The sequence below is a fragment of the Seriola dumerili genome, unplaced genomic scaffold (genome assembly GCF_002260705.1).
Source record: "Seriola dumerili isolate Sdu_G_001 unplaced genomic scaffold, Sdu_1.0 BDQW01000321.1, whole genome shotgun sequence".
NCBI classification, from domain to species: domain Eukaryota; kingdom Metazoa; phylum Chordata; class Actinopteri; order Carangiformes; family Carangidae; genus Seriola; species Seriola dumerili.
The window spans coordinates 152,008-178,709 of record NW_019174576.1 but is presented as its reverse complement, the minus strand read 5'-3'; the positions used below and the strand labels follow the sequence as shown (position 1 = coordinate 178,709).

Here is a 26,702-nt window from a genome sequence, read left to right as displayed (position 1 = left end):
AAGTCTAAATAATAATGATGTGGTGGCACAATATCAATTAAATATTTGAATATTGAAGTAGATAATATAAGAAAACAAAGAGCTCCATTCTAGTCAATGATATTAATGTTAATAACTGATAAACAGTAAATCCCTTGTTTGAACAGACAGACCTGCTCTGTGGATTTGTATTTTATTTTGTTAATCCTAATCGGGATTTTAAATACTTTGCTCCTTCTATGTATTTTTATATATTTATTATTATTTTATGTATTTAATGATCAAATATGTTGAACAAAAAAAGTGTAAACCACATTTAAGCTTTTGATTTTTTTATGTCAAATCCGTTTAAAAGTCAATATGTATTTGATACCACTGTCATTACACACTAATGATCACATGTCTTTTAATTGATATCAGGCACATTAAAGCAGCCAGTTACTTCTTTCATTGACTGAACAACAGACTGTGTTCACGCATCCGAATGAATCAGATGCATCTCCTTTCTTTCCTTTTTTTATTTAACCCTTTGTGTGACGACACACTCCGCTGTAATGTAACTGACATTTCCCTGTGGATCGCCCGAGCATCCGCCCATCTGGATCCGGCATCCCACTAAAAACACTCCAGGTGTTCACAAACCTTTGGGGAGAAAAGTCTCCAAAATAATTAAGACGCACACTTTTACAGCAATCTCCGATTCAGCACTGCCAAATAAAGACTATCTTGAGTTCCAAACAAAGAGCAGCGTCAACTTTATTTCAATCCACTTGGGGGATGTTTAAGGCGCTTCAGCACAGTTATGCATAATGCACGGCCATAAACCATCCAGGAGTTAGGAGAGAGATGTGTAATTTACCAAGGCCCCATGCTGTGCCCAGCTATAGAAGGATGAGATAATTACTGCAAATCCTTGGCAAACTTTTACTCAACCAATTCCTAGCAAAAATAAATGACCCACTTACAGAGGACAGAGAAAGAGTGCAGGGTAGCTGATCAATATGCCCCCGTCTAAACTGATGGAGGGAACATTGTCACGTTATGAACAGTGTATCAGTTAATCCTTGATCTCCATTCAGGCTGTGTAATTAAACAGCGGGTCACGGCTGTAAGGTCTTGGTCTCTTTGTCTAAGTGGCAAGCTGTTCAGAAACAATCGCAGCTAAAGTGGGTTGTGACAGTGATTCGAGTCTGCCCGGCCAGTAACAGCTGCACATTAAAAAAAAGTCTTGTACGCCTCTGACACAGTGTGAAACATCTCTAAGCCGTATCATTGCCTACACTTGGTGCATGGTAGGTCATTGAATAGAAATGCCCACTGACAAAAGCCTGAGGCCCGGAGGTTGCCTCATTTTTTTTTTTTTTTTTTTTTTTTTTTTTTTATAAACTGCACACTTTTGTCTCGTTTCACAGCAAATTTCTGCCAACTTCAGTGTTCATTGTCAGCAAAGATGTGAGTGTGGAGTTTTGTTCTGAGAGGCATGATGCAACCAAGCTGTAACACCAAACAGATAATGCTGTTAGCTACAGAGGTCTTTTTAGTTCCTTTCTTTAAAAGAATTTCTTTTTATATTGTTAAGTTTCACTTTTTTAACTCCATGCATCCCAGAAGCATTTTTTTTTCTTTTTCTTGCTCTTGTCCACAACAAAGTCACCTTTCTGTCAAACACCGTCACAACTGCAGGTGTGAATTGTGGCAGAGCTGAAGTGTGCCTATAAAAAGATCTGTTCTCCCCGTCTTACTGTACGTATTTATACATTTTCCTTGATCATCTGTTTGAAGAGATCATTGAAAACATACAGTACGACGCGCATAATTTACATCGTCTGCTAAAGAACATGATGTGTCATAAATAGACGCAGTGTAAAACTCACTGATGATACGTCAAAAGATTTTCTGTGCAGGTTAATGATGAGAGCGCTTTACTTGGAAGCTTGCCTCGTGCTGTTTAAAATGAACCGACAAAACAGGCAAGTCATATTCTGAGGTGAAATCATGCAACAATGCTGCTGTGTGTCTCTGCACTCACACACCAGGATAGAAGTTGGCTCTCACCCCTCTGGACAAGGTTAAACGCTCACAGGAAGATTACCAGCAGTACTAAATAATAGAGATAAGCAGAGTTTCACGCATATCTTAGAGGAATCCCTTGATTATATTTACTGCTGTTAGTGTAATTGTGGATATAATCATTTTTGCAATGCAGCTTATTCACAGTGTTTTCCTTCATACTTCACTGGTGTATTCAGAAGTAATGCATAGCTGCATTTTAGACTTACAACAACCAAACAAGTGTCTCAGCTGTCGTGGGTTCATAAGGAAGCTCCCTGGACGTGTGAACGTGTCGTTAAACTGTCTGATTTATCAATTATTAGAAAAACAAACACACACACACACACAACAAACAAACACCCAAACCCCCCCCCCCCCCCCCCCCCCCCCGTGAAGTAAGTTTCTGCAGTGCGCCTGTGTGGATAACCTTGAGTTAACCAGCTCGCCTGCATGTGCAAGCTACATGCTAAGGTTACAGTCTGAGCCGAGGTGTGTTAGTGGACTGGAATTCCAATTTAGTCAAATCAAAGCATGTAGATTCAGGACTTTCAGTGCAGCCTGAAGAGCACAACTTTGATGGAATTTTTCCACGCAGACCAGAAACAGTCTTTCGCCAGTGTGCCATCTGCTGGATGATGCGTCAGTTACCTCCACAAAACATGAGGATGTACAGTTCCTTACAAGTGCGCAGTGATAGCTAACCTTCCTCACAAATCTTCTCAGTCTGAGTGTTCACTCTGTCTTCCTCTGTTCTCTCACATGTCCAGAGACACAGGAGTTCCTGATTAGTTTTAAAGGCCTTGTTATGTGGAGCTACACAGCTTCAGTTTGGTGTGTGTTACAGAGGTATCATTGTCTGTCAGGGAGCTTCAGTGCAGGGATTCAAATAGTAAACAAGTGGCTCTTATTCCTTTGCACCACCCTCAATAATGATTCAATAAGAATCATCTGTCTGAATTTCCTGACCTGCTGTCACAGCATCTAGTAGTTGATATCCAGCAGTAGATCTTCATACTGTTCATACAGTTGAATTAGTAGAATGATAGAAAACTACTGGATAAATGAACAATTGAAATTTGTAAATATGAATATTGACATTTTGAACATTTCAATTATATAAACATTTAAAATGAAGTGAAATTAACCCACGAAGGGCTGAATAAGTTCACTGAGATGTAGGACCACATCTGATAAGCACCTCTACCTGTACAAGTTACATCTGTGTAAATTCAGATGTTAAACATTGTTCAGCTCTTTGGTGACAAAGCAAGAAAAACGCAAACACACTCAGCAGATTAGCAGTGATACACTGTATGAAAACATCAACAGAACTCAGTGCAGATAAACCGTGACGATTTCACTTGGAGCTCGCCGTTTGCACTGTTTAGGCAATAGCGGTAACATTTCCACTGTATTTCCACTTCTCCAGAGGAATCCCCCATTGTCAGCAGGTTCACGGTGACGTTAACAATCAAGACCCAAACTTGCTAAACCAGTCTGAATTCTTTTTTTGTGCATTATTTACTGTACTGATGGACTGATTTGTCACATATTAGTGAAACTGGAGAGAAGTGCTCAGTGGAACCAGTGCAGTGACGAATGTTGATGATTTCAGAGACTGTAGAAATTCACCCCACGCAGCCACGGCAGTGTTTTGTGATTGGGGACTCAGCTCTCATGTCATTCTCTCAGTTCACTGCTGCAGCTTGTTCGCCTCTCTCTCTCTCTCTCTCTCTCTCTCTCCGGCCTCTGCGCTCCGTCATGCTGTGGCCCGATTTTGCTTTAAACTATATCAAATTCTCCCATGTTACATTGCTCCCACTGCCAGGTCAGAGTAGCTGCCTGCATCTAATGCCAACTGCTGATACTGGTCTACAGGGCTGGTTAAACAGGAACTACACACACCTAGCTCCAGGCCACGGTTCAACAAGAACCACGCACAAAGTAGCAACAGTGCATGCAGCACATCCACCGCCTCGGCTCTCTGTCTCTGCTGCTTCTTTGTTCGAAAAATATCCTAAAATATGAATGTAATCCTGGGCAAAGCAATGTTAAATTCCTCATTAAACATATATGACTTCCTCACATGAACACGAGAGGTATAACTGCAGATACAGTGTGAAGTAAAAATGCTAAAACAGTGGCTCTAAGATGGACTTTCCTCCTTTCATTTCATGAGAGACATCTGGCATTAGTTCAGTAGAGATTGCATCTGCATCAAACGTCCACAGCCTCCATTAGTATATAGGTGTATTTTCAGCTTTTTTTTCTTTTATTTTTGGTTTCCCCCAGCCAAAGCAGTAAATGGATTTAAATCCAACATGGAAACATGGGATTGGCGAGGATGAAAGCAATCTCCTACCAAGCCCCAGAAGTCAACTGCTTTACCAAACAAAACAAAAAAAAAACCAAACTCTGGCCACTGACAGATGATTCAAGAAAAGATCTTTCCAGCATATCAAGGAAAATATATGTATAATGCAAAACAAAGAAAGTGTTTTTGATAAATACCATGTCTTTCATTTTTTTAATGCAGGTTTTGAAAAGTCTGTCTGTTTTCCTTAAAATGTAATATTTATTGAATATTCTTCTGAAACTGACGTGTCTGCCTCCATCCTTACTTCAGTTCATACATTAAGGCCAGACAGATCTTTGTTCTTCTAAATTATGGAAAAAAAACCTCCCACACTTTATGTTAGACTGCTGGATGCTAGAAACAGATCAACTCATATTAATATCAGACCTCACTCATCTGCATTTATGCCCGTTCGAATCAAGTAATTAACATATTTTTGATTACAATTAATTCCTCACTACTCTCTTGAAGTGTGTTCTTCGGTGCATTTCATTAAAAGTATCTCTCTAACCCAGGAAATGCCAGGTGGAAGTGGCGATGCGAGAGAGCAGAGTGACACCTCCCGTGCTCAACACGTTCACATAACTGTTATCTGTTACACATCACACAAACACTCCATATCTGCTGCACTTTGAAAAAATTCAGTGCTTTGCATGTGCCGTACCGCGAGTGTTTCTTGATAGCATCAGGTGAGTTTAACAGAAAAACAAGCAGCCGACGTACAGATTGCATTGTGCATTAGTGAACTGTAAATTCAAACACTCAGGGAGGGATCAGTGAGATTGTGTGCTGCTGCTTCAAACTTTTTAAAAGTGTATTTGAAGACTTTTTTTTGTGTGTGTGTGTGTTTGTTTTTCAGTGTCTTTCATGCACATGTGGGCTTTTTTTTTTTTTTTTTTGAATTTATGAAACTGAAATGAAGATCAAAAGTGAATCAGAAAGATTCCAGCTCATATCTTTCCTCTCGGCAAATGTCTGTTTTACATGTTTTTTACATACTGTACATCGACCTGTGAGGACATTATTTATTGTATTTGGTGCTTCCATTTGCTTATCAGATGTCAGTTGTTCTTATCACACCCTGTGTCTGCTGCACATCCTTTAATGTTACTTTGCATGCTTGTCAATGTTATGACTGAGCAAGTGATTCAGGAGTACACGGATTTGATCTCAGAGATTAGCCAACCATTGCAAGATCGGTATGGAAATATACAGATGGATCATTCATTGTAAAAACGCAGGTGGTGGCAAGCTAGTTCAGTGGCTGGAGGTGTGTGGCGCTGGTGTTCCTGGCTGTTTAGGTTGACTTTGTATTTCTCTTATTTCAGCACTGGAGATGCATATCGCTCCAGTCGCTTTGCACTGCTCTCACTGATAATAACAGGATATAGTGTAATGTTGGATGTGCCTAAATGACATGGGAAACAATCAAGCTTTATATTTAGGCTCAGTTTTGAATATGTTTTCTTAATGCACTTTATCACCTGGGCAAAGCTTTCTGTCCTTATACAGTATATGACAAGCACTGCTATCCAAAGCCACGTATAATAATATGTCAAGTTTCAGGTTTGCTAAGAATTAATTTATGTTGCACTGAGATATTGTCATTTTAAAGAGCAGAGATGTTCAGAAACAGAAGAAAGAAGTCTCACCTTTTTTCAGCTGGAAGGAGTGAGGCATGATGGGATCTGTAGTGGGACTCAGGTGGCAGTGCTGAACCTTGAATTCAAAGCCGTAAGCCCACTTCTGGAAGTGAAGGGGGCCTCCTCTGCAGCTCCAAAAGTCTTTTCAGTGGTGTCAGTCACTGAGATCAATCAACTTTTCTACCAGACGACTGTGAGATCCAGAGCTTGGCTGGAAAAAAAAAAACAAAAAAACAAAAAAAAAAAAAAAACCCACTGTTTTATTTGTCTGGCAAGTAGCTGAAGATGATCCAGGATGCAGAGTGTGACTGGTGCCCGAGCTTCTCCCTGAGTGGCAGCTAAAGCTTGGAGGGATGAAGCTGTCTTCAGTGCAGAAGGGCACCGAATCTGTGTGTCGCGGTGGCGGAGCAGCTCTGGTGAAGCCCTCGTGTCTGTTGTTGTTCAGCAGGATGGGAACACTTCTGGAAAGGCGGGCACGGCAGCAGGGCTGAAGTGAGTCAAGTCGACTGAGCACGCTTCATGTCAGTGAAACGGTCCACAGGGCATCTCTGGCTCTCTGAGCTGATAGGCCGCCTGCACTCTAGCATTCATTGATTGTAGCACTCAGTCGCTCCACTTTTCCATGAATGCTAAAACCATGAGGCAGGCTGAGTTTTGGGGAAAAAAATGAGATTAAACAGCCTGTAAAATAATCCCAGTTCTTCTATATATAATTCATTTGAATGAAGAGTCTAAAATCCCATTAAGCCACAGGAGCACAAACCATAGACTAGCAGTGCCTTTAACATGGAGAAACTCTTGGAGCTCAGGCCATCTGCCAGATCAGAGTCTTTCATATACAGCAATGACACATTGTTTTATAAACAGAGCTTTTATACAACAAACATTTCAGTGTCCTAGAGCATTAATCTACCTAAGATTATCTCAATCCATGGAACTAGATATTGCTCTTTATAACTTGTCTAGTGGAGGGGGTGTTATTACATCACACCAGCTGTCACTTCAACCTGCCACAGCCAATAGGAAGGTCAGTGATGTGGCTGCTGGAGAGAAAATTAGGGAGGAAAATCCTGAAAACTGTAAAGCAGCATTTACACACACACACACAAAAAAAAAATAAAAAAAATAAAAAAAAAATAAAAATTAACATCAGAACATCAGCTTGAAATTATTTTTGCGGCAACATCAGCTGTTCAGAGTGCAGCTGCTCGTCATGAAACGTAATCATTTTTATTCTGTTTGGAAAAGCAGAACGTTTCACTAGCGATAAAAGCACCTTTCTGCATGTGAATCCATAGTGTTATTGTAAAAGCAGAGTGCTGAATGCATGTGTATCAGTGTGTTATCATACTTGACACCTGATGTTGAACTCAGATTAAATGAATACACATGCTGTCTGTGTAGATAAGCTCACCTCAGCGGGTAAGAACTCCCAAAGCTCCTGCTATTAACAGCATTACACGCTGCACAGCATTACTGTGTGTTGGTTATATAGTACGCTCCGTCAACATTAAAGAAAAATAAAACATGAACGCATCAGAATGAGCGCTTATAGAAGAGGAACTGAATATTAGAGGGAAATGAGATGTTTGACAGATCTGTCCATGAACAGTATGTTCATTGCAGCCATGGGATTATCCATTGGATGAGTGGACTAATATTCAGCCAATCCTGCTAAAGCCAAATTAGTCCAACACATTTCCATCATATTTCAGTAAAATAAAGCAGCCCTAAAATATCTGAGCTCTTGGGATGCTGACGGCAAATGACCGGTGAGCCCTCAGATCCCGGTGATCCAGGGATAAACTTCTCATGAAGCAGCTTAAATCTCTGCACTGACACACAAATGAAAGCCAACAACAGGTCACACCGCCTCAGAGGAAAACTTTGATTACTGCATTGTCCTCTTACTGTCACCGGCAGCCAGCACGAGGCAGGAAGAACCTGGACACTGCTAAATAGAAATATCAATAAAGACATCAAGGCTGACTGGAGTCCAAGTCGTCAACCCCCCCCTCCACCCCACCCCTCCTGCTCTGTGAGGCTTATGAGAGGATGGCTTCTGTACAGCAGTGTATGAGTGACCTTAATCATCAGAGGGATATTTGGGTTTTATTCGGCAGCAATGGGATGCATGCGGTCATCACTGTGTTCGACTGGCAGGCATAAAAAATGAGAGGGGGGGCAAGGTCGGTTTGCAAAGTGTAATCCATATCATCCCGTTACAGAGGCAGCGCTGCCGTCGGCCCCGGGCCAAACAGAGTCAAACACATTTTGATGTTGATAATGATGTTGGATTATGCTGTCATCTGATGTAATTTCAGCCCGCATCAAATTAACAAAAGAGGGATCAACCAAATTCTTTAAAAGGGGACCAGTTTTCGTCGCAAACCTTCTAGATGCAAGCTTGATTTGATTTCATGAAGTGTTTATTTTTGTTTTTCACAGTCTAGACAGACTTCATCTTTCTGGCTTGGCTTTTCCCTTGGAAGTAGAAGATGAACGATTCTCAGCAGCCTTGCTCTCTGCAGCATGCCTTGCAGTGATTCATATCAGCAGGATCTAAAAAACACTCTGGAAGTTGAAAACAGTGACCCTGCACTGTCTACAGAGGAATTTAACACCTACTTTCTTTTCCAAGATTTAATTGAAATGTGGCCCTCACGGAGCTCGTGAAGCAGCACGAATTTATACTTTATTAATCAATCAATCTATCCGGTTGGTCAGTGTCACACAAACTCTTCTCAATGTTTATGGATTTTAAATCTCAAACCTCCCATAAACAACCTGTTATATTGCATTGGTGCCGTTTCCTGGAGCATTCCCAGGTCATTAGTGTGTGTGATAACCTTTCTGAGGCAGTCAACTGCAGGTAATTATCACATCAGAAAAGGATAAAGCTTGCTTGTCATTTTCTCTTACCTGCTATCACTTGGATCTGTAATCTAGCTCCACTACTAGCCTTTGTTGTGCCAACATGGAGCTCCCTGGTGTCCACGGCGGCGTCTATCAGCTCTAATAAAGGTCACAAACGCCTAATCTCACGCTTTGCATTAGCTGGCATTTATAAAGTGGAGAGAAAATATACTTCTGAGAGAGACAGAGGCTACATATAACAGATGATTCGAAGTGACAGCTTTGTTGTGAACGTTCTAGGATTGTCTTTCTACACTGAAGAAAAATCTGTCAGAGGCGTTCAGGTGTGAATTTTCAGTGTGTCAATATTTCAGCAAACAGATGATCTATTGAAAGTTGATATCTACCAGAACAAAGACAGATCAAATTCATGTTTCAAAGGGTGTGTGCTGTATGTTTTTCTTATTCTGTTTTAGCAAGTTATCCACTGATACAGATCGTCCATGCACACAGCTACAGCGAGAAGGCAGTAAAGGAAATCATTTCAACTGGATGGCCATTCTAGGTTCAACACCACTCAAGAGGAAGTCATATTCATTTCTTATTTTATCTTATTTTGTGGCTGTACACATATTCACACAATGGTAAGCACTGTGTGGAGTTTGCATGTTCTCCTCTTACCTGCATGGGTTTCCTCTTGGGTCCTCTGGGCTCCAGCCTCCACCCCCTGAATGTAGTGATGGATGGATGGATGGACATAGATTCTTGCAGTTGATTATTCCAACAACAGGGTTTGAATTAAAAGCAGGGATTGGTAGGATCTGACCTCCCCAGATTGAGACTTGGATCCCCCCAAAAGCGGCAAAAACAACAGTTTTTCTTACCTGAAATTGTAAAAATTTTAATACATTTCCCATATTTATGCCTGGAAGAATCTTGTGACCCCTAAAGTGGACCGTACCATTTTTAATCTTGGTGATAGTTTAACCTTTCCTCTGCCTGCCTCACTCCCATCAGTAGCTCACGTCCTAAAGTCTGTGTGCAAATTGAGAAGGTGTAAGTAAACGTTATTAGCAGGAGCTAACCATCTCGCTGGTTTAGTTTCTTACCTTCTGAATTTCTGAATTAGATTGTGTCAAGTATCTACTGATAATTTTAGCAAGTTTCTAACTTTACCTGAAGTTACAGTTTAGCTAACTAATGTTAGCTAGTTTCTAACTTTAGCTTTAAATTACAGTTTGGCTAACTAACTAATGTTAGCTAGTTTCTAACTTTAGCTTTAAATTACAGTTTAGCTAACTAACTAATGTTAGCTAGTTTCTAACTTTACCTTAAGTTAGTTTAGCTAACTAATGTTAGCTAGTTTCTAACTTTAGCTTTAAATTACAGTTTAGCGAACTAACTAATGTTAGCTAGTTTCTAACTTTAGCTTTAAATTACAGTTTAGCTAACTAACTAATGTTAGCTAGTTTCTAACTTTAGCTTTAAATTACAGTTTGGCTAACTAACTAAAGTTAGCTAGTTTCTAACTTTAGCTTTAAATTACAGTTTAGCTAACTAACTAATGTTAGCTAGTTTCTAACTTTACCTTAAGTTAGTTTAGCTAACTAAAGTTAGCTAGTTTCTAACTTTAGCTTTAAATTACAGTTTAGCGATCTAACTAATGTTAGCTAGTTTCTAACTTTAGCTTTAAATTACAGTTTAGCTAACTAACTAATGTTAGCTAGTTTCTAATTTTTGCCTTAAGTTACAGTTTAGCTAACTAATCTTAGCTAGCTGATAGCATGTCCTTTCATTTCCAATGTTGGCTCGTCATTCCATTACCAATATAAAATGTATATTATCTAATATTAGCAAATAGTGATGCTCACTCATGAGCAGTGAGACAACGGAGGATTAGTTGTTGTAGAGATACGTTTTGACATCAATACACAGTTTATTATTTCATTCTAACAGTCTTTTTGTGACTGTGGTGGGATAGTAAGTCTTTTATCTTTTGATATCAGCTTTATAGGCACCGCCTTTGTTTTCACTCAGGAATTCAGGAGCTTTACCTGGTTGGGTTGTTGAACAATATTAAAATACATGTGCGCTGAAAGCTAAGTGATTGTATTAGCAGTGGTAGAAAGTAAGTACATTTACTCTTAAGTACTGTACTTTTTGAGGTATTTGTATTCCCATTTTATGCTACTTTACACTTCCACTCCTACATTTCAGAGGTAAATATTGTACTTTCGACTCTACTACATTTATTTGACAGCTTTAGTTAAACAAGCAAGATACTGTACTGTTAGATAAAGTTGACCCCCACCCTCCACCCCACCCCTATTGTCACTGTATAATTCACACTATGTCCAACAGTACACAGTGTGTCAATCTGTCTTTGTCCTTTGTTGATCTGTATCTGTCCAGACCCTCCATGTTGTCACATACTATGTTGCCAAGCCTCCATTATATGTCATGTTGTGGTATCCAAATTTTGTCTCTACACACTAAGCTTTTAAAAAACTTAGTGTGTACGTTTGATTTTGTATCGTCAACCTTATCAATTATTGGCAAATTACTTGATTTTGTGTACTTCCAGCTTTACTGTTCTTTTGCTGTAGACAAAAAGTGTGTGAATAATTAATGATGTTTGCTGCTGGGAGGAAACCATCAGATTCTGCAGGCTTTTTTTAACCAAACATGATAAACACACAGAAGCGACTTGTTAGCATTGTTGAATAAATTAAACGTTTCTTTGTCCTTTTAAAGTTACTGATGACAATTTTGTAGTAAGACCAAACTTAAACTTTATTTTTTGTTGTTTCAAGCTGCCGTGCAGGAATTCCTCACCTTTGTTTTTGCAGGTCGAGTGCAGTCTGACATCATGCCCTCAGATTTGAGGAATGTCTCCCTTATAAGTTTGTAGTTTCACAGCACAGGAATGTCAGCATGGCTCATGATCCGAAGATGGTGGTCCACTCATCGTCTTTCCCTCATACGGGAACAGGCAAGAAAACATTTAAGGTCTCTGCATCCTGTGCAGAAAAACAAACCCTCAGGAACTGATTCACTGAATTCGAAGCTTTAGTTTGGGCTACTGTTGTCTGACTCGTTCAGACTGTGCAATATTCTCCTGTGTCTCCATCTCTTTCTTTCTATGTGTATTTAAGTATATGTTATGTACCTCAGTACAAAAAAACTTTATAAAAATATAATAAAATAGAACATTTAAAGGGCGCATTCAACAGTGTTGCAAGTCCTTGGAAGTCAGATATCACAATTATATTTTTTTTTAAGACTCACCACCAGGACATGAAAAACATTGAGAAATAAGAAAGTTGTTTACTGACTGACTAACTCATAATAATCACTTTGCTTCATGGAAGAAAAACATCGCTCTATCAATGCATTCATCATCATCATTTGTTCTTTATTGTGAAGTAAAATAAATGTGGGAAATATTAAAGTGGGAATATTTAAGTTTTGAAAAAATAAATACCGTATTTTTTCACTTACAAGTGAAAAGTTGAATTCATTAACAATAATATGCCTCCTTGTTGAGGTCAGTACTCTCAGGGGTTTTGTTGCTTCAGCTTTATTTGGTCTGGTATGTCCAGTTGTTTACTGTGGGCTAAGTACAGGTAGATAGTGCTGTGTGATGAACATTACTGGGCTCTTACTGCTTCAGTGTCCTACTGTTACACATGTCTTAGCATTCACCATTATCCTCAAATTGTCACTTGTAGTCTCAAAAAAAAAAATGCAGCTTTAAATCTCCAAATGGTCTCACGCGATATAGTGAAAACAGATTAAACTCCACTGCAAAGGTCATTGATTTTTATTTGAAGAAGCGCTCCTGACCTCCCTGCATCCAATACTTGGAAACAGCGAGCCTGTTCGGCCTTCTGTCTTCCTACAGTAAATACTTCTTTTCAACAGAGAAATCAGAACCTTTAAACTCCTCAGGTGTAGGGTTTATTTAGTGATCTCAGTTTGGCGATTCCTATTTTTTGTCTTTGTTTTCTTACTGACAACACACTGTATAAAACAGGCCCTGATGCTCTGCATGTGTTGTCCAGGTTTTTGGTTGATAGAGACAAAATGCTCAACGACTCTGTTGTCGCTGAGGAACAAGAGTCAGCCGAATCAATTTTCCTCAGAGGTAAGAAAGTTGAAAATGTACAGTGGAGAGAAAAAAAAAATGCCATACAGTAACTGGTGAACCCAGAAAACTGATTTCAGGATACGTACAAAACAACAAAAATCCTGCCACTTTAAAAAAGGCTTCAAAGGTGTTGCATGAAGCTCACAAGCATGGATCATTTATGCTAAAACCTTTGCTGTAGGCAGGGATTGTCTCTGTCTACCATTTTAATGCACATTAACATGCTAAAACATAAGAATTAGAATTCATTAGTGTAATCTGAGGTCTAGATCTAGATCAGGAGTTGTTTGATTAGTAGCTTTGGGACATTGTTTTTGTAGTGAGTCTGCCTGTCTCCTACTTTTGTTCTTCCTTATTTGGCATGACTCTCTGTAATATGGTTGTGCTTGAAGACTAATTTCTGCTATCTCAGCTCTAATTAACAGAGCATACATAGTTCCCAGACACATTTGTTGTTTTTCTTTCTCTTTTTTTTTTTCGACAAAGATTTCTGTGTTGTTTTTGTGCAAAGCACCTGGACCTGCCTGCCTACTGACAATGATTATAATGGTATACCAAATGACATGAATTAGAAATGAACAAAAACATCAGCGAACTCATTTCACTTTCACATGCCAGGACACAACCTGCATGATATCAACGCTGTCATCATCAGCCAGCGATTCCTGAAAACTGGGCCTTTTTGAAACCAAGAGAGCTGCATTTAGAAAACAATCGGTTTCTTGTTTTCTTATTCATCCCGTAGGTGCAAAACACACGCTTTCAGTCACACTTTAATGAGGAAGTACACATCGACTGTGCAGCTGCTGTGTTCTGTATAATGTTTGAGGTTTACCTACTTCAGAGGAAGTGGTGTGGGGGAGAAGACAGTGTTACAACCAGCAAATAAAACAGGATATCCGATGCTGGAACAATTGAAACACTAAAATATGACAAACGAGGGTTGTTTTCTCTGACTCTCCCTTCTGTGCTATATTTATTGTCTGTTGTTAAAATGAGTGACGTTAAGAAAACATGACAAAGTTAGATCAAACATCAAACATATCTCCAGTGTTAATCTGTTGTGGTGGACCCTGTGACCATATTTCTTTTCATATGTTGTGGTACAGTGAGGATAAAATTGAAACCCGTCATATCAGTGACATGCGTTGCTACAATCCCTAACTGCCGAACATCAAAGAGCCCCTGATTTCTTCTAACCGAGCATGTTAATTGGTGCTTGATTGATAACTCGAGTTCACAGGCGATGGCATGTGTCGTCTAAACTGTTCCAGGGTGTCTTTTTGAAATCAGCTTTAAGAGTGGAAGAAGAAGAATCACTGGCGGGCCCATTAAAAAAAAATTGCCAGTGTACACACTTGCAAATAAGCTGTCACACATTACAAATGAGATTACCTTTTTCAGTGTGCCCTGGAACTTCGAGATGTGGGGACGCACGGGTAAGACACTAAAATAGCTCAAATCTTTTGGTTTTTATCAGCGTGCTCGATCTGCAAGTACTGTTTATGCTTTCTTCATGCACAGTGAAGAAAAAAAAAAGTATATTCACAGCTTGGAGCACAATGCAATCAGTCGCAGTGAAGTAAGAATCATCTGTGAAAAGACAGGCCTCAGAGTGAATGATTTTGTTCACACATGGCCTCTAAAAAAGAATGAAACCAACTCACGGAAAAGAATTATTAATTACATCAATCCTCTCATTAGACTCATTTTTATAGAAAATAAGATCGAGGATATCTGAATCTACTGGTGTGTACAAACACACAAGACACACGATGCCAGTGTTATGATGAACAACCCTGCGGTACAGCTACGAGAACAGAATCAGAGGTGAAAAAGCAGTTATCATATTTGCATGCAATCACGAGCATGTAAAGTAATTGTCTAGTTTGCATGGCACAGATCACTGAGGTCAGCCAAAGCCCACATGAAGCGAGAGCTTTGTTGGACATCTGATAGCGCCTTGCTTATATCAAACATCACAAACGTTTGAGCTGCGAGAAAGGAGAAGCGGCAGAACCAGTCCAAACACAGGTGAAGCTGAGGATAATGAGAATTCACTCATTATGAACCAGAATATGTTGAGGTATTGTTCAAATAAATGGTATTTAATAAAAATATTTCACCAAAAAAATGTGACATACCTTTTCGTAACCGCTGATTGCTGGTGGTTCAGATAGCTGTCACTATCACAGTCACTATCACACTCGACATGTCATGGCAGGAACAGCGCAGGTGTAAGTGATCACCCTAATTACATAGGAACATAATTTAACAGGCATTGACTCATGTGGAGCATGTACAGTCTGTCAAACAGAGCCGTCATTAATGTAAGTAACACCTCTGATTTTCCTGCTATGACAAGTTAACACTGAAAACAAGTATGTAAGGTGTGTAAAAGTATCACAATTAACTATAGGTAAATGAGTGTGCTGTTGGTTTACACTGTCAAGTCAATAGGAAGTGCAGGAGCTTCTGACAACTGCACATTTTTTTTATTAAAGTGTCATAAATCAATTTTTTTTTTTTTAAATTAACAATGGGTTTTACTTTTAACTCATTGTTTTTCGGCTGTATGGCTCGCAGCTTTACTGATAAACCCACTGTACACGACCTGCCCAGCACCAGTAAGCAAACAGACAAAGTTAGCCGTTAGCTGGCGCACAATGTGGAGCATTTAGCAGCTAAAAAAACTGATATTTCCCTCAGGCACTTGCAGAAAACTAAACACAGCTAAACAGAGGGTGAATATTGGACAAACAGTCATTGTTTCACCGTGAACTCTAAACTAAGTAAGACTCGAATTGAATGCTAACAATCCTCCTTATCTGCTGGAAGTGTAAATAAACAACTGTTCGCTAATGTTCGCCAAATCAACCTTAAAAGGTAATAATATGTCGGTGTTTTCAGCTCTTACGTCGCCCCAAAATTGCGAAAGAAAAAGAAAACCTACAACTGTGACTTTAAATCTTTGTAAAAAAAATACTTTCTGCTTTCTCTCCAGGAAGTTTAACTGCCAGTTGCATCTTAAATCACAGTTTGATTGACTTTTATTTGTCTATTAGGGTTTGTTTTGTTCACCAACTATACATACATACAGACACATATATACTGTATATATATGTATATTCACATATGTAGTGCATGGATGCAAACCATAACTACAGGGGAAGAAAGCTATGACTAAAACAAATAAAACAAACCAAAGGATAAATAAATCACATCTGGCCACTTGTCTAGGTTCTCTATTGTGTCCCAGTGCCTCACCTCTTCTTCACATTGCCAGTGACACGGTGGGCATGGTGTACACCTTCACTCCTTCTGTCTGTTATTAAAGTCTACGCTTGGATCTATGGCAAGATAATATCTGAATACATTTCAGTGGTATTTCTTACAAACAAAAGTAGCTAGTAAATCCAGATTATAGTGAAGAAAGGAGTCACAGACACAGAGGAGCACTCATTCTTTCTCACGGTTCCACAAGATAGACAGTGCATGACATTGTATGGGAGAACTGCAGCAGGCAGCGCAGTGTTTGAATTTGAATGTCATACAGCATGTGCCGTTTCACACTTCATTGAATGAGTGCTCTATGTTAGCACACATACACCGCTTCCTTTTTAGTCAGTGTCTTGCTATTTCAAAGCCATTTGTTCAGTTATCGTAATTGCATCCTGTGTGTCTTTTTGCAGGAAATCTATAAATTCCCTACTAGTTTTGAATATTAAAGCTTGTGATACAGGTCAAACAAACACAGCGTAACACGCAGCATAAAACCAACTGCCCTGACTGACAATAATAGTCCTAAAAATAAAAGTCCTCAAGTGGCATTTTATATTTCACTGTGCCTTCTTTTTTTTTTCTGGGACACTGGTACATACAGCACAGACACCTATAAAACATATTGCAGTGTCTCTTGTAATGTTTCAGTACTAATACAGACAGACTGTGTGGATTAAGATCTATGGTAATTGGTGGGTTTGAGATGAAGTTGTAATAAATCATATTGCAAGCTGTTTCTGTTTTATTTGTGTGAACGTTTTCAAACTTCTGCACGATATCTTACTCACCTGGCAGACAAGGCAAGGTGGGGAAAATACGCAACTTTTTTAATATGTTAAACTTTCCCGCATACCGATATACATTTTTTTTTTTTTTTTTTTTTTAAATCAGTCGTCTTTTCCTTTAACATACATCCCTGTGTAAACAAACAGGAGGCTGTAGGAGCCGCCGGCTGCTTGTGGGCCGTGGTGTTTTGGCTTGCTGACACCGCTGGCCTGCTGCCTTACATGGGCAAACCTCTGAACTGACTGAGACGCCTGGAATTTCACAGCGTGACGTCACCGCCTACAACTCTCCCAGAATTTGGATCAAGAAGTTTCACTTTTTTTTGGTGGGATTTGAACCTCTGTCGTTATTTCCTAGAAAGCGAGGTAAGCAGAAACTCTTACGAGCTACTCGTCTAACGCTTTTTGAAATAATAAAACAAACAAACATCTCTTGAGATTGTATCGGCTGTGTTGAAACTGGTGTAAAGATCTTTTATAGCCGGGACTGGTTATCCAACGGTTGTTGGAGAGAAGCTCGTCTTCAATTCGTTCGGCCTTGTTAGGCTGTGATATGAATTTTTTACTGTAGCTCGGACGGAGTTCACAATGAGGGCGTGGACTCGACTCGACTCGTTAGCCTCGGCTGCTACTAAAGTTACATGAGGATACTAACGAAGCTAACTTGTCGCTAGCTTAGTGTTCGCAGTCGTCCGTTCAAACTTTCTTTTTTTTTAAAAGACATTGCGAACGTCAAGTTTCGCCAAACTCGACTCTCTGGGCGTCTCTCTGGTGGTGGTGGTGGTGGTGAGGAGGGGGTTTCTGTTTTTAGCCCGGTGGTCCGCTGCTGAGCAATGCGGAAGACACTGTCACCGGAGAAACACGAGAAAACCCCCCGTGTCTGCGGAGAAATAAGTCCGCAGAATTTGGTCGTTAGCTTCCTCGTAGTGTCACATAATAGCGGCAGCTTAAGTAGCTTCGCGTAGTTTTTCTTTTATTATTTTTTTGTGGCGTTAAAGAAAAACACAGCGCGTGACATTGCTGTTAGAGGGGACGCGCTTGTTTACGGCAGCACAGATTCGCCACGTTGTTTAAATAGTTTTTTGATGAGCGTTTGTATTAATGACCTACAGAAAACTGTTGTGACTTCTGTGTTCGTTATGCTTCTCGGTAGCATTGATTGCACACACACACACACACACACAAACCTATACGGTTTTCTGAGACAACACTAATGCAAAGTGCAGTGTAGGCCTGCTATCAGTCATAAAGGAGTGGACCAACATCACAGTGCAGGCCTACTGTATACGTTTAAGCCCTGATTTGGATTAAAGACAAAGCAGGAAATCGTCACTGCCTTGGTTTGTGACAGAAAATGCACAAACAGGCCAAACGTGGCTCCACCCAAAGTTTGAGTTCTTACTAACAAATCCTTTGCAGGTGACGTTTTTACTTCTCTAGTTTGATTACTTAAGTAATTTCTGTGGAACTGGCAAGGTTAATGCAAGATAAGGCATTATATATTATGTAATTTTCATGTACTTGCATGTCAATAAGCCCGAACTGACTCATGCCGTTTAATGTGTCTTGACCACTTACTATGCAACATGCCCACGTCTTACTGTTGACATCCTGTGTGTTCATAACCATACGTTTCTTTAAACAGGTTGATAGATTTAACCAAAATAACTCCCACCCATTTCAAAGTTTTGCCTTGTTATTGGTATTGAATGTTACATCATATTAACTGTGAAGTGTTGTGTGTGTGTGTGTGTGTATGTACCAGGATAGGATGCAGATTGGAGATCTTGGCTTTGCACAAATGAGCATCTAGTGAGGTTTTCCTCCAAAGCTTTACACGGGTCATAATCACAGATGACTTAAATGAAAACCTGAGGAAATGGCTTTGACATTCTCGTCTCCCTCTTTGTGAGTGACAAAAGAACCTCGGTCCAGACTTAAAAGATATTGATCTGCTGCAAGACGTGGCGTTCGTGAAGAATAAGTTTCCTTTTCCTCTTTAAAAGACTAAATTCAAACTTTGACTCAGATGTGAATTTCAAATCAATAACACCAAGGTCTCCCGAGAGTGCTGCCATCAAACCGCATACATCTGCGTCGCTCCGACACATATTTGACTCAGGCAACATTAAATGGAACTGTCTTTAAAATCTCTAGTTAAAAAGGACTCGTTTGACAGCACTGATGATGTTCAACTTAAAAGATGAGTGCCTCAACTGCCTTTGAGCCCGGGCCCCCCTGGTAGGTTTAGTCAAGTTATTCTCCTGTTTGTGTTTCTTGGTATATTTTAATGAGCGTGTTCTTTTTCTGAGAGGAACAGCAGCAGTTTCCCAGGCTCAAAATGCACAGTTTTAGAGCAGAGCGTGATGTCAGGACAGTGGGTTTTCAGAAAGCATCACCTGTGTGAGTGTTTTACCGCAACCAGAAGCTAGTGTGCATATCTGTAATATATGGTTAAGTGCGGCCTACCATAACTTAAGGTAAGACCCACTGTGTTCCTGCCGTTGATGTATTACTATTACATGAATCGCAGAGCTAAGAATCTGAGCATCTGAGGTTAAGAATGTTTTTTTTTACTGTGCAGCAGATGGAATATTTTTTTCATCCATATGGTTAGGAGAGTGTTTGAGGATTTCAGAAATACCTCCAGAACTCCAGTAAATCTTAAAGGACCTTGTTGGGTTTTTTTTTGGCTGTGACCGCCACAGGTCCAAACCTATAAGAGAGAATGTCAAGTTACACCATTGATCAGTTGAACAGTTCCCTAACCCCATCGGCCATTACTCCAGCAAAATGAATTGGCATGAACAGTTTCTATTAGGGGCTGGAGGGGCCATGTTTACAGTCTGCATTGTTGCCGATTTAACGACTTCTCAGACCCCTTTACCGACTTTTGTTTTCAATAAAGCACCTAGTGATAAAATCTAGCGACTTTTTGGACAAACTTTAGCAACTTTCCATCGAAGAGTTTCGCCCGTAGTGTCCTCGGTATCTGCTCTGTTCAGTGAGAGGCAGAGAGGTGGAGCAGCAGTGTGTTACCCAGGTGTGCGCTGTGCTGTGTGTGAGAGACAAAATGAGAAAGATATTCTTTTGCTTCACTTTAAAAGTACATATAGCTGAAATCACAACACAGTCTTTGTCTTTGGAGTTATGTGTATATAGTGATTTTTTCTCCAGACGATGTTGTGGTTATAGAATCAGGATTTTAACAGCAGCAGAGCAGCTTAAGTAACTTAAGCCATGAAGTCTTAATGGGCCACGTTTCAGTCAAACTTGTTCCATTGTCTGACAACAGAAACAGAAAAACATGTAAATGAGAACAGCTTTACCGGGAAATCAGCTGCATTTAAATACTGTATGGGGGGGGGGCTGAAACCAGCTGACACTAGTCTGAGTACGACGTGATGATGTCAGTTGTTTACAGGATTTTGATGCTTATTTATGTGACTCAATAGTATTCATACATGAGAGGCACAGAGCTGGGGCTATAGGTGTCACATTAGAGTCATGTTGAGCTGGATAACCAGGTAAAACCCTGAACCGTACCTGAATGTTTCACAGACAGCTTTATCTCTGCACAGGCAGTGTAGAGCGGGAGATCAAAATCTCAGCGACTGATCTGAGACTCTTGAACGCGACAAACCAAATATGTTTTATGAGGTTAGACAGAGTTAACGAACCCACCGCCACAGAAAAATGTAACATAATCACGTTAGAGGAAAACAAAAAAAGTAGTTGTGATTTTAAGACAAATCATGACACAATTAAAACCAACCAGACCTGTGACAAAACACAGAGCGCCTCACAAGGACGTGTCTGTGCCTGTCGTAAAGGTTGTGCTGTGCTCTCAGGTAGGGGCTTGACATGTAGTATAGGCTGGTTTTACACAATGATACTACTGCCTGTCCTACATGTAGAAAAAAAGTCAATTCATCGTCCTGCACTATAATTCCTACGGGACTCCCGTTACAACTGAAACGTATTCCTGAGGGGCTTTTTTTGTAAGTACAGTACAGTATCTGCTGAATGATTGATATGTGTTATCCTCATACTTGCACTCTCTGCACCCTGCTCCTGGTGCTCAAAGTACAGGAGTACAAGCGCTGGAATAACACGATTTTGCCATTTCTCAGCCTCCGTCCGTCTAGTTTTATGCTAACGACTTCACTTTACACTAACTACTTCATACACGGCTTGTTTCCTCCCACTAGCCTGCTGTGTTAGCTCTCTCAGTCGTGCAGTTAAAAGAAAAAAAAAGAAAAAAACGTGGAAATTAAAAGTATAGTCTTATGTCAGGGCAATTTGTTTGCAGGTTTATTGCACTAGATAGCTGGCTTTGCCGTTGCATCAGACACCACCACCTACCAGAGTGCTGTCTCACACAGTACGCTGCTTTCCTGCACCTTTGCCAGCACATGAAAGCTTTGTCTTCATTGACTTGCAAACAACATGACATAATTATTAGATCAGGTATCATAACGATGTAACCCAGGTCAAAAACCACACTAACTGACTTCTGCTAAACTAAACAACACTGAAGCAGCTTGTTGGAGTGTAATCATTGAACTAACAATAGTAAAACATTTGCCTGTTACACCTTCTCAAGTGAGAGGATTTGCTTTGGTCTCTTGGACAAAATAAGCAGTGAAGACGTTTTTTATTGGGCTCGTAGAACTTGTGACGGGGGTTTTCATTGAAACATTAATCAGAGAATAAAATAATCAATATTTAAATCTGTAAGCTACACAGATCAGCCTGGTGTATTTAACACAGCAAACAGATTATGATAATAATAATATATAATCATGATTAAATGATGAAGAGCTACAACAGGAGGTTGATACTCACTCAGTAATGATATGATGTTGATTATTCCACGACTGCTGCTATTATGCTAAAATACAAAGAGGTCTCAAAAAGGGGGTTTTTGAATTTAACTGAGGAGAAAAAGATGAAATAATTGTTGTGTGTTTAATGACTACTTGTCGCTGTGACTTGCACAACAACGTTGGAGACGATTTGTCCCGTTTTTTTGAGAGATGCCTTTCGTATCAAATGCTATTTTATTCCCTCAGCTCTCTTCGCTAAATAATTGTTACACTGTGGTGAAATATTTTCTGTGGAGTCACTTGTCAGCATTGTTTCCCCTGCACTGTCTTCACAGTGAAGCATTACTCCGACAGTGTGACAGGTGCCTGGTGAAAAATGACAGACTGAAATTTAAATGGACAACTTACACTCAGGTTCATGCAGGATTTATGGGCGCCTGCACAAGGTTCATCTTTCCACCGATGAATTGACGCAGTCAGAGAAAAAAGTTGACAGCACCCACTTACCACGCTGGTGTGGCCCCGCTCAGCACAATTACAGCTGTGTTATTCATTTGAGTGGTACAGAATTTACTCAGTCTTTATTTCTCAATCCCAACAGATTTCCACGAGCACTAAAGGGCATCGATTTAGAAAACCCCCCCCGCACACCCAGAGAGGAGAAAAGGTAAGATGGCTTTTACTGTTCTTTGCTGTGTTGGACTTTTTTTGTATACGGTTTGTTGGTCCTTGCTTCTGTCCTGTCATGTCTGGTGGTAGTACAACTTATATTTGGAAGGGTTGTGTGTTTTAACATCTGTTTGTACGTAGATTTTAGTCAGTCCTCAGAAATGTGCCTATGAGGACGGTTTGGGGATTAAAGCAAAATATGTTTGGTCGTCCCCAGTGTGAGTTCTTGTCAGTAAATCATTGTGTTGCACAGTGTATCTCAGTGACAGTTCCCATTAACTTTTCATTGCTGCACTATCTCGTTGAGGGTATTTGCACAGCAGGTGTAATATCACCTTCATGTTAGGCCATATTCAAACCACAGGCCTTAATTGCTCAGGGCTGACCCGCTGCTCAGGTGTGGATATCAGTCTGGATGCAGACGTGTGCCATGAGCATCCGGTGCAGTGCAGACGCATGTGGAGGGTTTATTGTACACAGAGCAGTGATCAGGTGAGAGGTCGAGGATTTGATGTGTGTCGAGCACAGCTGAGCTTTTTCCGGTGAAGCTCGTATCGTCTCGTGTATCATTTTAAACGTATGACGTAACTGAAGCGACTGCGAAACTCGACTTGAGTATATAAGAGCTCCGAGAGAAATGAAGCATTTTATATAGTTTTTGGTTTATGACACCGATTGACATTTACTGGTTGTATTTGCGATGGATCCACCAAAGAAGACGTCTGCAGTTTAACGACACTTTGATCTTATTTCTCCCAATGAAATACGAGCGTAGTGGTGTAACATTATTATAGTTATTTTTAAAACATTCTTTCAAGAACATTTTTTGATTGGTTTTCCAGTAATTACTATAAAGGTCTGCTTAGGATAAAAAATACAGTCATACCTATTGTACGTTTTGGGCAGTAGTCACTCTGTTAACATTACGCATCAAGAAATGAACCTTTTCTCAGACCTCCGTCACCGTCACTGATACAGAGAGTTGTAGCTCTTTGTAAAAAGAAAAACACACTTTGTCCACTTGACTTCTTTCATTGAAGTCTTTAATGTTATTTTTAAGGCTCTTATCTCTGCGTTTACACGTCAGCCACGTTTTCATGTGGTCATGTTTAGTGGTCTCTTCTCTTGTGCTTCCAAATACTCAGAGGTTAATTATTGTACCAGTGCAAAGTTAGAAAACTAGAAAAATTAGAAAACGTGTAACAGTGAAGGAAAGTTATCAGAAACAAAAACAAACAAAACAAAACAAAAAAAGACTGTTTAAATGAAAAAATAAATAGTCTGTTCCTTTGGGATCTGGATGAAGTGGCGTTGCGCTGTTTGAAAAAAAACAAACACTCTCACGCCGAGTTGCTGCGCGGCGTTGCAGTGTTCTCTCGTAGCGGCTGCTGTGACATTACCGTGATCTCCGATGACCCAACGGCGCTCATGGGGAGTAATCAGACTTTAATTATACCTTCTTAATCACTTGAAGACAATCCCTGTGACAAGACAAGCTTCTCCCAGTAACTGGGCTATCTTTACCTTCTAATCTGGCCCTGGTTTCCTCATGATAGATAAAAAGTAGTAAAGTATGTTTGCAACGTTTCCCTGCATTTTTTCTTTCTTTCTTTTTTTTTTTAAATCAAAATTCCCACTTAGAGTTTTAAAATAACTCATCTTCTCTTGTCTGAATTTTTTACTATTTAGTCTTTAAAATAGAGTCACAGTCAGAGCGAACTCTGTCCAATAGTAAAAAGTTCTCCACAATCATCAGTATTATTCCTAGTGAAAGGTATGCACCACAGAACTGGCTCTGCCGAGTGACTCTGGCTCACAGAGTATGGCATTCCAAGCTGAAAGCAAACCAAACTGATATTGCCCTCAATACTGTCTTCATATTTTCTCCATATTTGGAAATGTTTACCTCCTCATGATGGTTGACAGAGGTTGGAAGAGGGGATGTGAGTCATTTCAGCTGCATAAGGCTTTCTAGGGGTGAGAGGAGCCTTCCAAGTGACTGCCATTTAGTGAATCCAGCAGTTTTCTGTGCTTCAGTGATCTAAAGAGAAACTGTGAGTATCATTCTGTGCTCAATTTCTGTTGTATTGTTTTAGCTTTATGCTAGCATGTGTGTATATACTGTAGGAGATGCAATTTGTATTGTCAAAATAACCGCACATATAATATAATAAGATATGATATTATATAATATTATGTAATATATTTTATTATTTCAGTAAGAGTTAAAGGAAGCTGAAGTGGTTGATTTGCCTGTGTGTTCTTGTCCGCAGCTGTGCATGTATATTCTGCTTGTGGGGAACTTGTGTCATAGTTTGTCACTGGTTGATTGAGCATTTGAGAGACGTTATTGCTATTTCCTTGCATCAGACACACAATCAACACACAATGTTCCTGTGCATCTCTGCAAGTGTGGAAAAGACAGGGAATTGGTTTTGACTTTTCAACCGGCTCACCTGATATTTTGATAAAGTTTTCAAAAGCTGGGAGTAACTCCGCACCACACAGAGAATTTTATTTATTTATTTATTTATTTATTTTTGACCAGGAGACCGACCTCGTACACAACTTTCTGTCAGTAATATGAGGAGTTAGAGAGAAAGGTGAGAAGTGCAAGAATCTGTTGTGTCTGTCCGACCTGAAGAGACATTTTAGGATAGAAACTGTTAAATAGCCCTGCAAGTTTTCCTGTACATGTCTTGTGATGGCGTGGTTGTGTGTGTGTGTGTGTGACGGTGTGTGTGTGTGTGTGTGTGTGTGTGTGAAGGTGTGTGTGACTTGGGGGCAACTCAGGTCATTGAAGAATTCTGGTTTTGCAAACATCCACTCTAACCGATAGCTAGACCTTAACAGGTCTGACCTTCCTCCTGGCTTTTACTTTAACACCTCAAACAGTCAGTGGCAGGTGCCTGGTAGTTTCTCCCTTCACAAGTGGAGGAAGGAGGTAAATGATTTTACTCGGCTCTGAGGGCTGCTGCTGCTGCTGCTGCTGCTGCTGCTGCTGACTTTAGTGATGGTGAGGTGTGATTAACTAATTACTTTTATCTTTTAAATTATGCCAGGACTGTATCGGCTTTCAGCCTCGGAGCTAGTTTTCCCGTTAGCGCGTCTGTATCAACTGTTCTTCTTTTCTATAGAGTTTTATTGGATACTGACACATTACTGAATGAAGGCTGTAATCAGACATTTATCTGCTCTGATGCGATGCTTCAAACATATTTTCAGCCACGCGTCACCCTGTTTTTCCCCTGTGAAAACTGAACTAACTCACTAATGAAATGGAAGGAAACAAGATTAACCGTATGAGAGAGCCATGACTTTAGACACTGGCTGTGAGGCTCTAGAGGAGGCAGTGCCGTCATTGAGTCGGTCCATTGCTGTGGTCCAGACCAGAAGAGCATCTGATGTCTCACTCTTTTTTTTTTTAAATTGAATTCATGTTTCTGGACACGTTGAGTCGCAGGAAGTTTTCTGTGCGTGATGACAATGATCCGTGCAATAACCGTCTGCAGTTAAATACCACCATAGTACCATAAATGAAAATACAAGTGGAATTAAAAATATCTGTCTTATTTTTTTCTCACTTTATTTATTTTTTTAATTTAAAGTTGAATTCAGTTGACTGGAAACGTAAACTTGATCCTGGATCTTTCAAACGGCGCTCTTTTATTGGGAACACGGCCGCAAAACTTAACCCCAATAATCTCTGTAATTGGGCCCCTGGGCTGGAGTCACTCCACCCTCTCCCCCCACCGCAACACACAGCGAGTCACCGAGACCGAGACACCGAACTGGCACAATTAAAGCTGAAATCCTGGTGTGACGAGCCTCATGTTCGTGTCCGTTGACCTTAAAATGAAACCATGAAACTTTTAGAGGAAGAAATGCACATTTTTATTCCTGTCCGTCTCATCCTTTGTAAACGTGATATCTCAGTAACACCGTGAGGGACTTTCTTCGAATTTCCTACAAACATTCACTTGGACTCGAGGCTGAACTGATTCGATTTTGGTGATCAAAGGTCAAAGGTCACTGTGACCTCACGAAACACTTTTTTGGCCATAACGCACAAATTCATACGCTAATTATGACGCAGTTTAA

The 26,702-nt window shown here is 40.0% G+C and overlaps 1 protein-coding gene across 2 annotated transcripts in view; it reads left to right on the top strand.

Moving 5' to 3' along the window:
• The first annotated feature begins 17,368 nt into the window (after positions 1 to 17,368).
• LOC111231933 (lipoma-preferred partner homolog) overlaps positions 17,369 to 26,702 on the top strand; it is a 144,436-nt gene continuing 135,102 nt past the window's right edge. The window contains exons 1-2 of one of the 2 annotated variants that reach the window (XM_022759215.1): positions 17,369 to 17,469; positions 22,534 to 22,599. The gene's annotated coding sequence lies outside the window, so the exon portion shown is untranslated. Of the gene's footprint in view, positions 17,470 to 19,292; positions 19,345 to 22,533; positions 22,600 to 26,702 lie in introns of those variants that run through there. The other variant, XM_022759216.1, reaches the window with a different exon arrangement.